Source organism: Anas platyrhynchos, chromosome 1 (genome assembly GCF_047663525.1).
Source record: "Anas platyrhynchos isolate ZD024472 breed Pekin duck chromosome 1, IASCAAS_PekinDuck_T2T, whole genome shotgun sequence".
Classification (NCBI taxonomy): Eukaryota; Metazoa; Chordata; class Aves; order Anseriformes; family Anatidae; genus Anas; species Anas platyrhynchos.
Window position 1 is genome coordinate 195255490 of NC_092587.1, and position 11801 is coordinate 195267290.

An 11801-nucleotide genomic window follows, 5' to 3' on the forward strand; every position below is an offset into this window, starting at 1 on the left:
ATTGTGCTATGATCCCATACCATGCTATTACACAGATCAAAAAAAATAATAATAATAATAAAAAAAAATGTATATTCAAGGCCTTTGAATTCAAGATTTTACTCCCTATGTTTCAAAATGCTGGAAGTTTGAGCTTATACCAGTATTCCTATATTCTTGCCCTGTTCCTACCTTTTTCCCTGAGCATTTGCCATTTGTTACAGTTAGAGACAAGGCACCAGATAGATAGACCTTTGGTCTGACATAGTAAGGCTCTTCTGATGACTGACATAAGGGAAAATGAGGAATTGCATATCTGTCATGCCTGACAGTAATATGTTGTCGGAGGTTTCCATGGAAGCAGCACAACATAGTTCAGCATCAACTGCTGCATAAATAATGCCTTCAGAATGCTCAAGCTGCAAATTATGAGAAAGACAGAGGAAAGTTCAGATCACAAATCATACTCCATGGCAGGGAGGTAAGCAGAAGACAAACTGCTGCACCACGGAAAAAAAAAAAAAAAAACCTGCAAGAGTTTTGAAGTTTTAAATTTAAATTGATGGCTACAACCAAATTCACCTCTTGCATGCAAGAGAACAAAAATAGAAAATATCCTCAAAGAAATGCTGCTTCTGCCTAGTATTTTACTCTGTGTTGGAAATGTCTTTTGGAAGCAATCAGCTTCACCTTCCTCAGATTGTAACTGAATTCCTCACTGATGAAGCAAAGTGGGGAGCTGCACTTGCTGCAGTCCAGCCACAGGTGGGCATTGTGATCCGAGGTTGGTCTAACCTAAAACCTCCAACATACATATAGTGTTAACATCAGGACCTTGGCATCAGATCCACAGATCCACCCTTACTATTGCATGCTTCTGCTCTACATTTTTGCTGGTATCAACATAGCCAGAGATGCTGAGCAAAGCCAGTGAGGAGAGAGGTCCCTGAACATAGATTCAGGGATTAGTCCCTCTGGGGTAAACAGTAGAATGTCAAAAATTTGTGGGACTCTGAGGATAGTCTTTCAGGATGCTTGCTGCTTACCAGTAGATTGAGAGTTATTCAGCTGATGCACATCCCTGTCTGGGGACCAGTGACACCGCTCTCCTCAGGCAGGAGCCATCTCTGCCACTAGCCTGCAGCCACCTTCTGTTTGCAAGGAGGGTGCTCATGATTCAGAGAACGTCCCCGAAGCCACCCTATAATTGTCTTTCATTGTCTTTCTCATACATATCTCTAAGTGCACCATTTGAGGGAATGAAGTGAGTAAAAGAAAGAGTTGTGATTAATATTAATGCAATCATTGTGAGTTTCAGTCAAATCAGTAAATTGCAGGTGCTGAATGTTTGGGAAATTCCTCACCTTTGAATCTTGAGTCAGTTCTTCACCTGACTGTGTATTTATCACACTCCACAAAACAAAGAACAACAGATCTTGTAAATTCTGATGCTGTTGGGGGTCTGAAGGAGGAAAGTTGGGAGAGAGGAATTGGGACATGGAAGTCAAAACAACTCATACATTTTTGGGAGCATTCACACGTGGTGCTGGGGAACACCCTGGTGTATGCCAAAGAGGACCAAAGTGAGCATGGGCCCTGCAACGTGGCAGACCAGCATAAAGTCTCTTCCAGCTCTGCCTGAGACTGCCAACAAAATGGAGCAGGACTAATCAGTAGAGGATTAGATGAACTGTTTAAGTCAACTGACTTTAACATTTAGGATCAACTCAAAGGTTCTCCTTCAGTGTTTATCAAGACAGCAGTAGTTGGGGATGCTTAGCACACCTGACATTTCAGCCACCTCCTCCCTAAAGTGAAGTTTAATTTGCAAAATGTTAATCTTCAAATGTTTTGAGCAAATACTTGGAGGTCAACTGCATCATTTGATCATGCAGCTTTTTGCTCACTTTTAATAACATCACCTGAATAGTGTACCTGTTTAGCTTGGAGCAAGATGATAGCTATAAGACGTGATTTAGCATATAAACTTCTTTTTCTTTTCTCTCTCTCTCTCTCTTTTTTTTTTTAATTTAAGGAGTAAATGTAAATACAAAAATAATTAATTTCAGAAGATTGCATTTTATTTTTTGTTCTTTCATAATATCTGCACAACAAATAGTCATATATATCTATTGTACAGATATATAACCACAATCTTCATAAAAAATAGAATAACAAAATGTCCTGGAAAAATACTAGCCAAAGCTGGGTCTGGGCTGTTTTATATTATGACAGCAATATAAAGTACTGTAATATGTTACTGTAAGTACCGGTCTGAATGGTGACATTTCTTGTGAGAAACCTCAATATGGATGAAAAAAAAAAATGCTTGGAAAACAAAATATCTTGCTAGAATGATCATTTTTTGACACAAATATAATGGGTATGTTTCCATACCAAGAACATATAATCACATCAGAAAAGTTAATGCTTTTTCCCGAAATGCAAAAGATGAAAGTACAAATCCCTGAACTGAATCACAACAGAGACAAGCCTGAATCAGTTCATCCATAACTGAATTCTGAAATGATCAAACTAGCGAGTACCCTCAGCTGATCTTCTGTAATGTGTTTGGGTTTTCAGAGATAATTGTGAAGCATCTTCATTTCATTCTGCAAGGAAAGAACTGCCCCAAAACCCTTATTATTTCTGAAGAACTGGAAATGTTGTCTAACAGCCAGTTTCCTTTTTCCCAAATAAATATTGGTGAAACCTTGCTTTAAAGAGAGCTCTGCAGGATCAGGGATTCAACTGGAGAACTTTAAGAGAAATATCATTGGTAGTGCAGAACTTTTTTATGCTGTCATAAAGCCAGGGGAAGTCAATTAGGTCTAGTACTTCATTAATGATGTTCACAAATCACATTTATGGCAAGTTTCATATCTAGTGCTCTGTTAGAATATGCCATTTGGAAAGCCTACATTTGACACCCTTATATGATGGCACTGCAGCTACTACTGGGGTAATTAATTTTTACTTGTGCTCTGGAGAAACCAAGCAAAACTTTCGAAGACATTTGGCCAATTACAGACTCTTTAGGGCAATGAAGCCTTTGCAGAAAGCTTGGCTTTATATTACCACTATGATCAAAGCTTTAATGAAATTGCTTCATGACAGAAGCCACTGGACTATTGAGAAAAAGCTACAAAAATAAATTAATGCACAATTCTGGATCTGCAAAAAGACATATCTTCCAGGTTTCTGATTTTTTATTAATGTGCTCCACCAAACAGCCTCCCCTGTGTACAGTTTTAACACGTATTACAAGAACACCTTTTCCTTTTGATAAATGATAAAGGCCATCCATGGGATCTTCACAACGGGAGCTTTGTATTCCCTTTGTTTTATTATATTATTTCCAGAGGAAAGGCGTTACTCTGTTCTCATGGGGCAAACTTGGAAGGGCTGGAGTTCTTTTATAGGTACACAGGCATAAAAAACTACAGAGGAACCTGGGGAATTGCAGGCTGTTTTGCAGCTCTGATACAGTACATCCCCGCTAATATATGTGTCAGAGTATTGTAAAAAAAATTGGCAGTGAAGTTTAAAGAGGGCACTGAAAACTGTAGTTTAGGAAGAGACAAAACTTTGAAGTTTCTTCCTGACTGCACATCTCCATTGTACCCACAACCCTGCCGCAGTGTGATGCTCTCACAGATGTGCTCAGCTCAGGTGCACACAGTAAGGTGCTGAGCTTGCACTGTTTTTTGGCTGCAGATTCATCTATGAAGTGTTTCTGAGTCACAGAGGATGTTAATGACTTTTTTGAAATGCAAGTATAGACAATAAGGCACCTGCACGCACAAACACACAGTGCTGTAAAGTGACCCGCAGCCCAGCTGAGCATCCTGATATTCCCTGGAGAGCGGTGAGCGAGCTCATGTGCCTCCCAGATGAAGAACTGCCCCAGCACAATATCAGGTTACTGCATCTTACGGTGGCTTGAACCTCCCTGGTCAGGACCATACATGAGCCCAACTGGTGAGCTGTGCTGAACGACACGCTGCTAGGTCAGGCAGTGCAAACCAGCAGCACCAAAGGCCAGTGGACACATAAAAAGGCCTGAGGAAAGGGAGACTGGGGCAGGATGGAGGCAGGCTGGGAGGACAAAATTGCCAGGGAGGATGGAAAACACAGTTGCTGTTGGTTTTAACCCTGCTTTCCCTAAACTCACCCTACAAAATGGATTTTGAGATTCTCAAAGATAAAATATGATTACAAAATATTTGTGAAAGCCTTTCCCCAAGCAGTGCAGAGATGAACCAGGTTCCAGTGCAAAGCCTTTGCCAAGATTACATCTCCTAAATCTGTGCTACGCTGTGTGGTTATCTGTGAAGGTACTGAGGTGCGGGATAACTCAGGAGATGCACCACTGTCCATGCAAACAGCCCAGAGCAACATTTACCCCTTGTTTGGCTTTTCTGAGGTGCTTTCCTGGCAACACAAGATACCAACACTGGATATGCAAGTTGCTGGTCTGGATCTTGATGCAGATCTGCGTTTTGGTCAAAGCAAAAGCCACCCTTCCTGACCATCAGCACAGATAACAAGTGGAGGAATTAATAATCTTGCTGGCTCTCACCCCATGCAAGTTACATACTGCTACAAAAATAAATTGCAGCTCTTGGTCAACGCAAGCTCTCTAACAGTGTAGAAACTTCACCTTTTTGGCATTTGAAATGGGATCCAAACAAAGTCCACATTTTTGGAATCCTGTATTTCTTACATTTAAGTGGTTTTCCTTTACCAGGAAGGCTCTAGAAAGGTATGTGTGAAAAGATACATATTTCACATATATGAAATATAAACTAATTGCCTGATTTATGTTTCTTTTATTGTAGTTTATTTAAAGAATGGATCACACGTAACTTCATATTTACCTGTTCCTGTTATGCTTTTGATTTTCAGGACAGGAGAGAACTGCAAGGCAACAGCGGGGACACAGGATGATGCAGAGCTGGTCAGTGTCAGATGCTGAGGATGTAGCAAGAGTGTCTTACCAGGGTGAAAAGGTTTGTTGTAAAGGAACAAGAAGGAGTTAGAAATGCAGTCCTCAGGAAGAATCATGTTACAAGATAAAAGGGTTGATTTCTGCTCAGCTCAGAGACACAATGGCCCAGGGGTGAGAGAAGAGCTTTTGAAGTCTAGACAGGAGCTCTCATCCCTGCTCCACCACTCTTGGGTGACCCTAGTGAAGTGTCAGTTTGCTAATCTTCAGCCAGGGGGGTTTACTCCAGTATTTACTGACAAAAACCTGCAGGCAAGATACAGCTGAAGAACACAACATAGTAATAAGTGGGAAATCAAATCCTGCAGAGTTCACGGGGGTTCATCCTTCAGTTCTGCACAGACTTTCAGAGGAGTGTCCAACCCACACCAGAAGAGAAGTGGAACAGAGAATAAGAGAATCAGAGTCATTTAGGTTGGAAAAGATGCTTAAGAGTATTAAGTCCAACCATCCAACTAACACTACCTAGTCCACCACTAAACCATGTCCCTTAGCGCCACATTCACACATCTCTTAAATGTGTACAAGGATAACAACTCCACAACTTCCCTGGGCAGCCTGTTGTAATGCCTACCCACCGTTTCCTGAAAGCCAGTCTAAATCTCCCCTGGTGCAACTTGAGGCTGTTTCTTCATGTCCTACCACTTGTCACCTAACAAAAGAGACTGACACCCTGCTCACTATAACTTTATTTCTGATAGTTATAGAGAGGGATGAGTTCTCCCCTCAGCCTCCTTTTCTACTGGTTAACCTCAGTTCCCTCAGCCACTCCTCATAACCCTTGTGTTCCAGGCCCCTCACCAGCTTCATAGCCCTTCTCTGGACACACTCCAGGGCCTCAATGTCCTTCTTGCACTGAGGGGCCCAAAACTGAACACAGTACTCGAGGTGTGGCCTCACCAGAGCAGAGCACAGATCACCTCCCTGACCCTGCTGGCCACACTGATCCTGATACAGGCCAGGATGCCGTTGGCCTTCTTGCCCACCTGGGCACACTGCTGGCTCATATTCAGAGGGCTGTCAACCAGCACCCCCAGGCTCTTTTCTGCCAGGCAACTTTCCAGCCACACAGAGCACCACACAGCAGCTTGTAGCACAGCCTGAGGGTGTTCATCCTATTAGCCAAGAGCTTTAGCTAAATGAGCTCTGCTTTCACAAAGCACATCTGCTGGAAGAGCGTAAGCTGCTGTGATGACAAAGCAGGCTCACACTTCGTGAGCTTCCCCCACTGCAGGGAAGCTACTGCAGTATCTGAGCTTCCAGGAATACTCATAAAAACTACCAGGCAGTTACAGAAAATAATAATGTTTAATGTAGCAAAAGATGATTAGTGGCCCTCAGTGTGCAGTTTATAGGAAGGATGGCTTGTTGCAGGCCAGAGAGGCACCTCTGAGGGTGGGTCTCCAAGACACGGTGCAGGAAGGGTGCTCTGCTCCCATTTTTTCAGTCAGTCACCACCATAGAGGTCACTCCAGCCCCACTGGCTCCACCACACCTGCTGCCACTGGGAGGGTAAGAAATCCCTTCTTTTTTGTGCCTGAATCCTCTCCTAATGCTAATGAACTACTCAGAAAGAAAGCATTTACTTAGACAAACATCATCATCTGTCAAAGCCATGCAAATAATAAAACCTCTGTTGCCAGAATTCACTTACACTGAGTGATGGGTGGGTGGATTCAACAGCCATGAACTCTTAACTAAATGCATTTTTCCTATAAATTCCCCTGGTACATTAACTTCTACTGATAGCAAATAGCTGCCCCATCTCTAAGGAAACCTGTATTCATCTTACAAACCTGCAGGACAGAAGAAAAATAGGCTAGTGACTCATGTGCATGCCATCCAGACCTTTGCAGCCCTTGTAGACATTTCTGCAAAATGCCCCCATACAGCCAGCCACTCACTCCACATGGGTGTAGATGCTCATCTAGACAGAGCCCTGGAGCATGGTAGAAAAGCATTCCCAAACACAAACTCCAACAGGTTTGAATCAGGTTGTCAATTAAATGGGATGTTGAAGCAAGTTTATTGGCAGCAGTTTAAATTATGGGATCCTCGTTTATTTTCAATGAGGACTGTTAAAACAAGCAGGTAGAAATAAAGAAGAAAAGAAAGAAGAAAGAAGAAAAAAAAAAAAAAGAAGAAAAAAGGAGAAAAGAAAGAAGAAAGAGGTAGAAAAGTCAAGAGAATGGGAATGCGAGAAAGCAAGAAAGCAAGAAAGCAGGAAAGCAAGCAAGAAAGCAAGCAAGCAAGAAAGAAAAGCAAGCAAGAAAGAAAGAAAGAAGAAAAAAAAAGAATGCAAGCAAAAAAGCAAGAAAGCAAGCAAGCAAGCAAGAAAGAAAGAAAAGAAATTTCAGCCAATGCATTTATTGTTCTTTACATGAGACCAGGCAACCACCTCTCCCAATGCCAGCAGAAGCACTCTGCTGTGGGAGATGGGTCCCACCAGTGCTATCCTCTCACTGCACAGAGCAGCAAGGAGTGTGGCAGCAAAGCCCAGGATAACCTCCCTGGCTCAGAGGCTGGGTTAATTCTGTGTTGTGCTACAGGAAAGCCACCACCTCATCTGCCACTCACTCAGGATCAGTGACTCTGTATGGCTATGGCCACTCGTGTCTTGTGGGGTGAGAGCAGGCCAAAGAAATGCGCTGTCTTCTCAGGAAGATACTGAGGACCTATTCCAGAAGGAAAAGAACTGCAGTCTGTCCCCTTTCAGTTTTCTTCCAACCAATTGAATTAGCAACGTTAAAGAGCCACAGCATGCCTTGTCCTCCTGGGGCAGCCAGGATGGCTAAGGCAGACCAGGAGGAGAACAAGGAGAAACCTCTCACCCCTGGTGTCTCAGAGCAGGATGCAGGCTCTTCCATGGCTGCCTTTAAGCAAGGAAGAGACCTGGCTACCAGCTCCTCTTTGGCATGCTTGAACTGACGGGTAGACATCAAGAAGCAGCATAATTATCCTCTTAACCCCGGTCACCACTCAGTGTAAGTCTGTGGGAAACCATCAGCCAGCCTGGAAGGCCTGGAGACAAAAATATGTTAAAAAAGACCATCTAGGAGGTGAAGTTAAAAGGTCTGGAGACTTTACTTTTAAATTTATATTTTACCACAGTTGCAAGTAATTTCCTGGGGAAAAAGAACAGTATTTTTTGCAGCCGGCCCTACAGAATTAATGAAAACCTTCAACTTCCCAGGACCCTGTGATCCCCTGGGGCCAATCGTCCCAATTAACATTTTCTTGATTGCTTGTCATTAGGCCTTCAGAGTGTGAAAAAGTGCTACAGAGAAATCACAGTTCAGCCACGCAGCTAATCCAGTGGAACATTTTTATTGTTACATCTGAGTGAGGAAGCTATAAAACTGAGAGAGAGAAACTGTGCTGAATCTTTCCAGCTCTTTGAGCAAGTACCCCCCAAAGATTTAGCATGATTTCCCCTCTCCCAGCTGTAATTTAAACAGCCCCAAACCTATGGCTTGTGTAGGAGTTTGTTATATGCTTTATTCACTCATAACTTACATTTGAGGCCTGGTGGTGCAGAAAGTGTTCATGAATTTAAGGCTCAAGGCACACCAGGGAAGCTGCTCCAACAATCCCAGGGTGAATCGAGAGCTGAACAAAAGTATTAATGGATATAATAATTATGAAGATGAGGCACAATCCCCCTGCCTTTGTTTCCTCTGCCTGCGGAACACAAACATGCAGACTTTTGTCTCTTTCCAAGGGCTGCCTTGGATATTTGTTAGTGTGGATGCAATTGTCAGATGGGCTTAAAGGCATTTGCAGCTTGATGTACCCATAAAAAATCAGTGGAATTTATAATCTTAAAATACATGAGCCTTTTTGAAATTCCTGTTTAGTGAGCACTGGCCCAGCCTCAGGTGTGATGAGCTGAGGTAGACCATGGGTGACAGGCAGCAAAGGAGCCACCTGAGGAATGGAGCTGCAGGGAGTTAATGGGTAAAGCCACTCACAGATCCCAGATAGAGGGAAAAGATGATGTTTCTCACTGTGCTGCCCAAGATCTTACTAATGCAGCCCAGGATGTGGTTCTGCACCCTTCTTTTCTGCAAAGGCATTTTGCTGATTCTTCTTCCACCTGTTGTCTGCTCTCTGATCCTTGTAGAAACAAAGCTGTCTCCCATCCAGCCCACAGTCAGTCCACATTGCTTCATTGGGTTATGCTGGCCAAAGTTCAGGACATTATACTTGCCATTACCGTCTTAGATAATGGTACAAAAGCAGCACTGCTTGATATACATATCCACTGAAACAATTGAAGCACAATGGAAAGCATGCTCCAAGATTGAGGTTAACCAGGCTGCTTGAGGATGCACACTGGTGGGAATGCTAATGGCTATATGGACCCTCCTTGGAGATATTTAAAAGCCATCTGGACATGCTCTTGCACAACCTGCTCTAGGTGGCCTTGCTTGAGCAGGAGATCAGACTGGATGACCTCCAGAGGTCCCTTCCAACCTCAGTCACCCTGTGAGCAGGGACTTTCCCCATGCTTCTCCAGCTGTGGGACTCTCCTGCCATTCCCAATGCTCAGAAGTGGTCAGGAAAGCCAGCCTTCCAGCTGTCACTGGGGCACCGTGAGAAGATTGAATGGAAACAGCTATTTGCTCTAGAGGGACTAATCCTGGAGCACTTTGAGGCTGGCCACAGCAGGTTCCTATTGCTTGTACCTTGCAAGGCCCACTCTCGTGACTGGATGAAAGCCAGAGAAGGAGCCAGAGGATTAATTATTTCTATTTTTCTCTCAGTAATTACTAACCATCCATACTGCATTACGTCTGTCCCTAATATTTCTAAAAATAAATAACTTGCAGTTGTGCTTATAAGGCAAAATTAAAAATCTGACTTCAAGCATTCTGAGTCTTTCACGTGGATACCTCAGGAAGGGAATAGACTTCAAACAATAATGCCTATTGTTCCTTTCCAGTTACTGGGGTGAAGACAGAGAAAATAGAAGCAACCAAGAACCCCAGATATGCTCCCTGTTACATCCACCTCACTCAGTGCAGGGAGGATCGCTGCTGTTTGTACTGCTGTTGCCCTTACTCTTCAACAACTCACTAAGCCCACCCAGGAAGACGAGGAATTTTCTGTGCAGCATGGAGCAAGGACAAAGGACATCCTTGCTTCTCCTTTCTTCAGCTCTTAAACAAACCCCATAAGATGAAGAAAAGGTCTTCTGCTCTTTTCCCATTTTCAACTATTTTATATGGGCTAGGCAAAGACTGTATGGAATGATCCTAAAGGCTACTAAACAGAGTTAAACTCTGAAATACTGAATCTTTCTTTGAGTTTTGCTTCCATTTTTACTCACTAATAAGCTTGATGCCCCACAATCCCTGATGACCCATAATTACTCACTTGGACAGAATGCACACACCTTTTCCCATGACTAAACCTCAGAGTGCCACAATTATACTCAATCGTACCTTCAAATATGTCCCCAACATCATATATGTAGGAGTGTTCAATTGCAGTGTGACCATTAACATTCAGCTGGAGCCATTAGAGTAAAAGTCATATAATTATTCACCATAGAACCCCAAACCCTACCATACTGTGCATTAGGTTCATCAGGCAGACAATTCATCTACCAGCAAGTGGAGGAGACTTGTTCCAAAGCTCCAAGGGACTCTCAAGGTGCAGTTAAACTCATACAAGGTATGAACCAAGAAGTAGTGTCTGTACTGAGGCCATCAGGCAAGGCACAGATCAGGTGCAGACAACAGCTGATCTAACAGCTGATACAAGGTGACCACCGGGAATGGATCCTGAGCTATAACAAACACCAGGGCTTTGAAGGGCTACCAGCATGGTCAAGTGGCTGGAGCACTTGTCCTGTGAGGGAACTGCATTTGTCTGGGCTGGAGAAGATAAGGCTCAGAGGGGACATTATTATGCCTCAAAGAAACACCTAATAGGAGGGTATGAAGAAGAGAGAGACACTTCTCAGAGGCTGACAGCAAAAGGACAAAGGATAATAGTGATAAGCTGCAAGAGAGGAAATTCCAGTTAGATATTAGGAAAATATTTTGATCATGAGGGTGATAACTTATCAGAGCAGGCTGCCCAAAGATGTTGTGAAATCTGTATATTTGGAGATCATCAGAGCTTGGCTGGGAGAGGTCCCAGCCCAATTGTGAGCAAAGGCTTGGTCTAAAGGAGGTGCCTCCCAGCCTTCCATTGCTCTATGATTTTTTTGAGAGAAAACATTCCTAAAACCACCATGAAGGAGACTGCTTTTAATCTAATTATAGCTGCTTTTAGTGTAAAAATAGCTAAATCATCTTTGATTAAGACTTTACTGAGCTGGAGACATATCTGATTTTTTCATTCTTTCAAAACTCCTTACTCCATTTCATCTAGGAAGAAATGGTCTAAATTTATACACTCTTTTCCTTGATGTATGCCTAAAAAAAAAAAAAAAAAAAAAAAAAAAAAAAAATCTTCACTTTACAGCTGGCTTACGAACAGCAGACTGCAGAATCACACCCTCAGTTCAGACTTCAGGAGTTTTTTATTCATTTTGGCTCCATTGCCCTGCTTCCCACAGGCAGTTTGCAATTACTTTAAGAAATATAAAAGATATTACCCAGCAATGGTGCATGACACTACCTAGTTGCTTCTTCTGCTGGGAAGCACAGCACTGCAGTAAAGCACCCATCAGTAGGTGGAAAGTCCCATGAATGAAGCATCCACTACATTTTTGTTTCTGCAAAGGTAAAGTGAAGAGACTCAACCTGGCAAAACAGCACTACGCAGCCAGCTCTTCTGATTCCGACTTCCCAGACACATC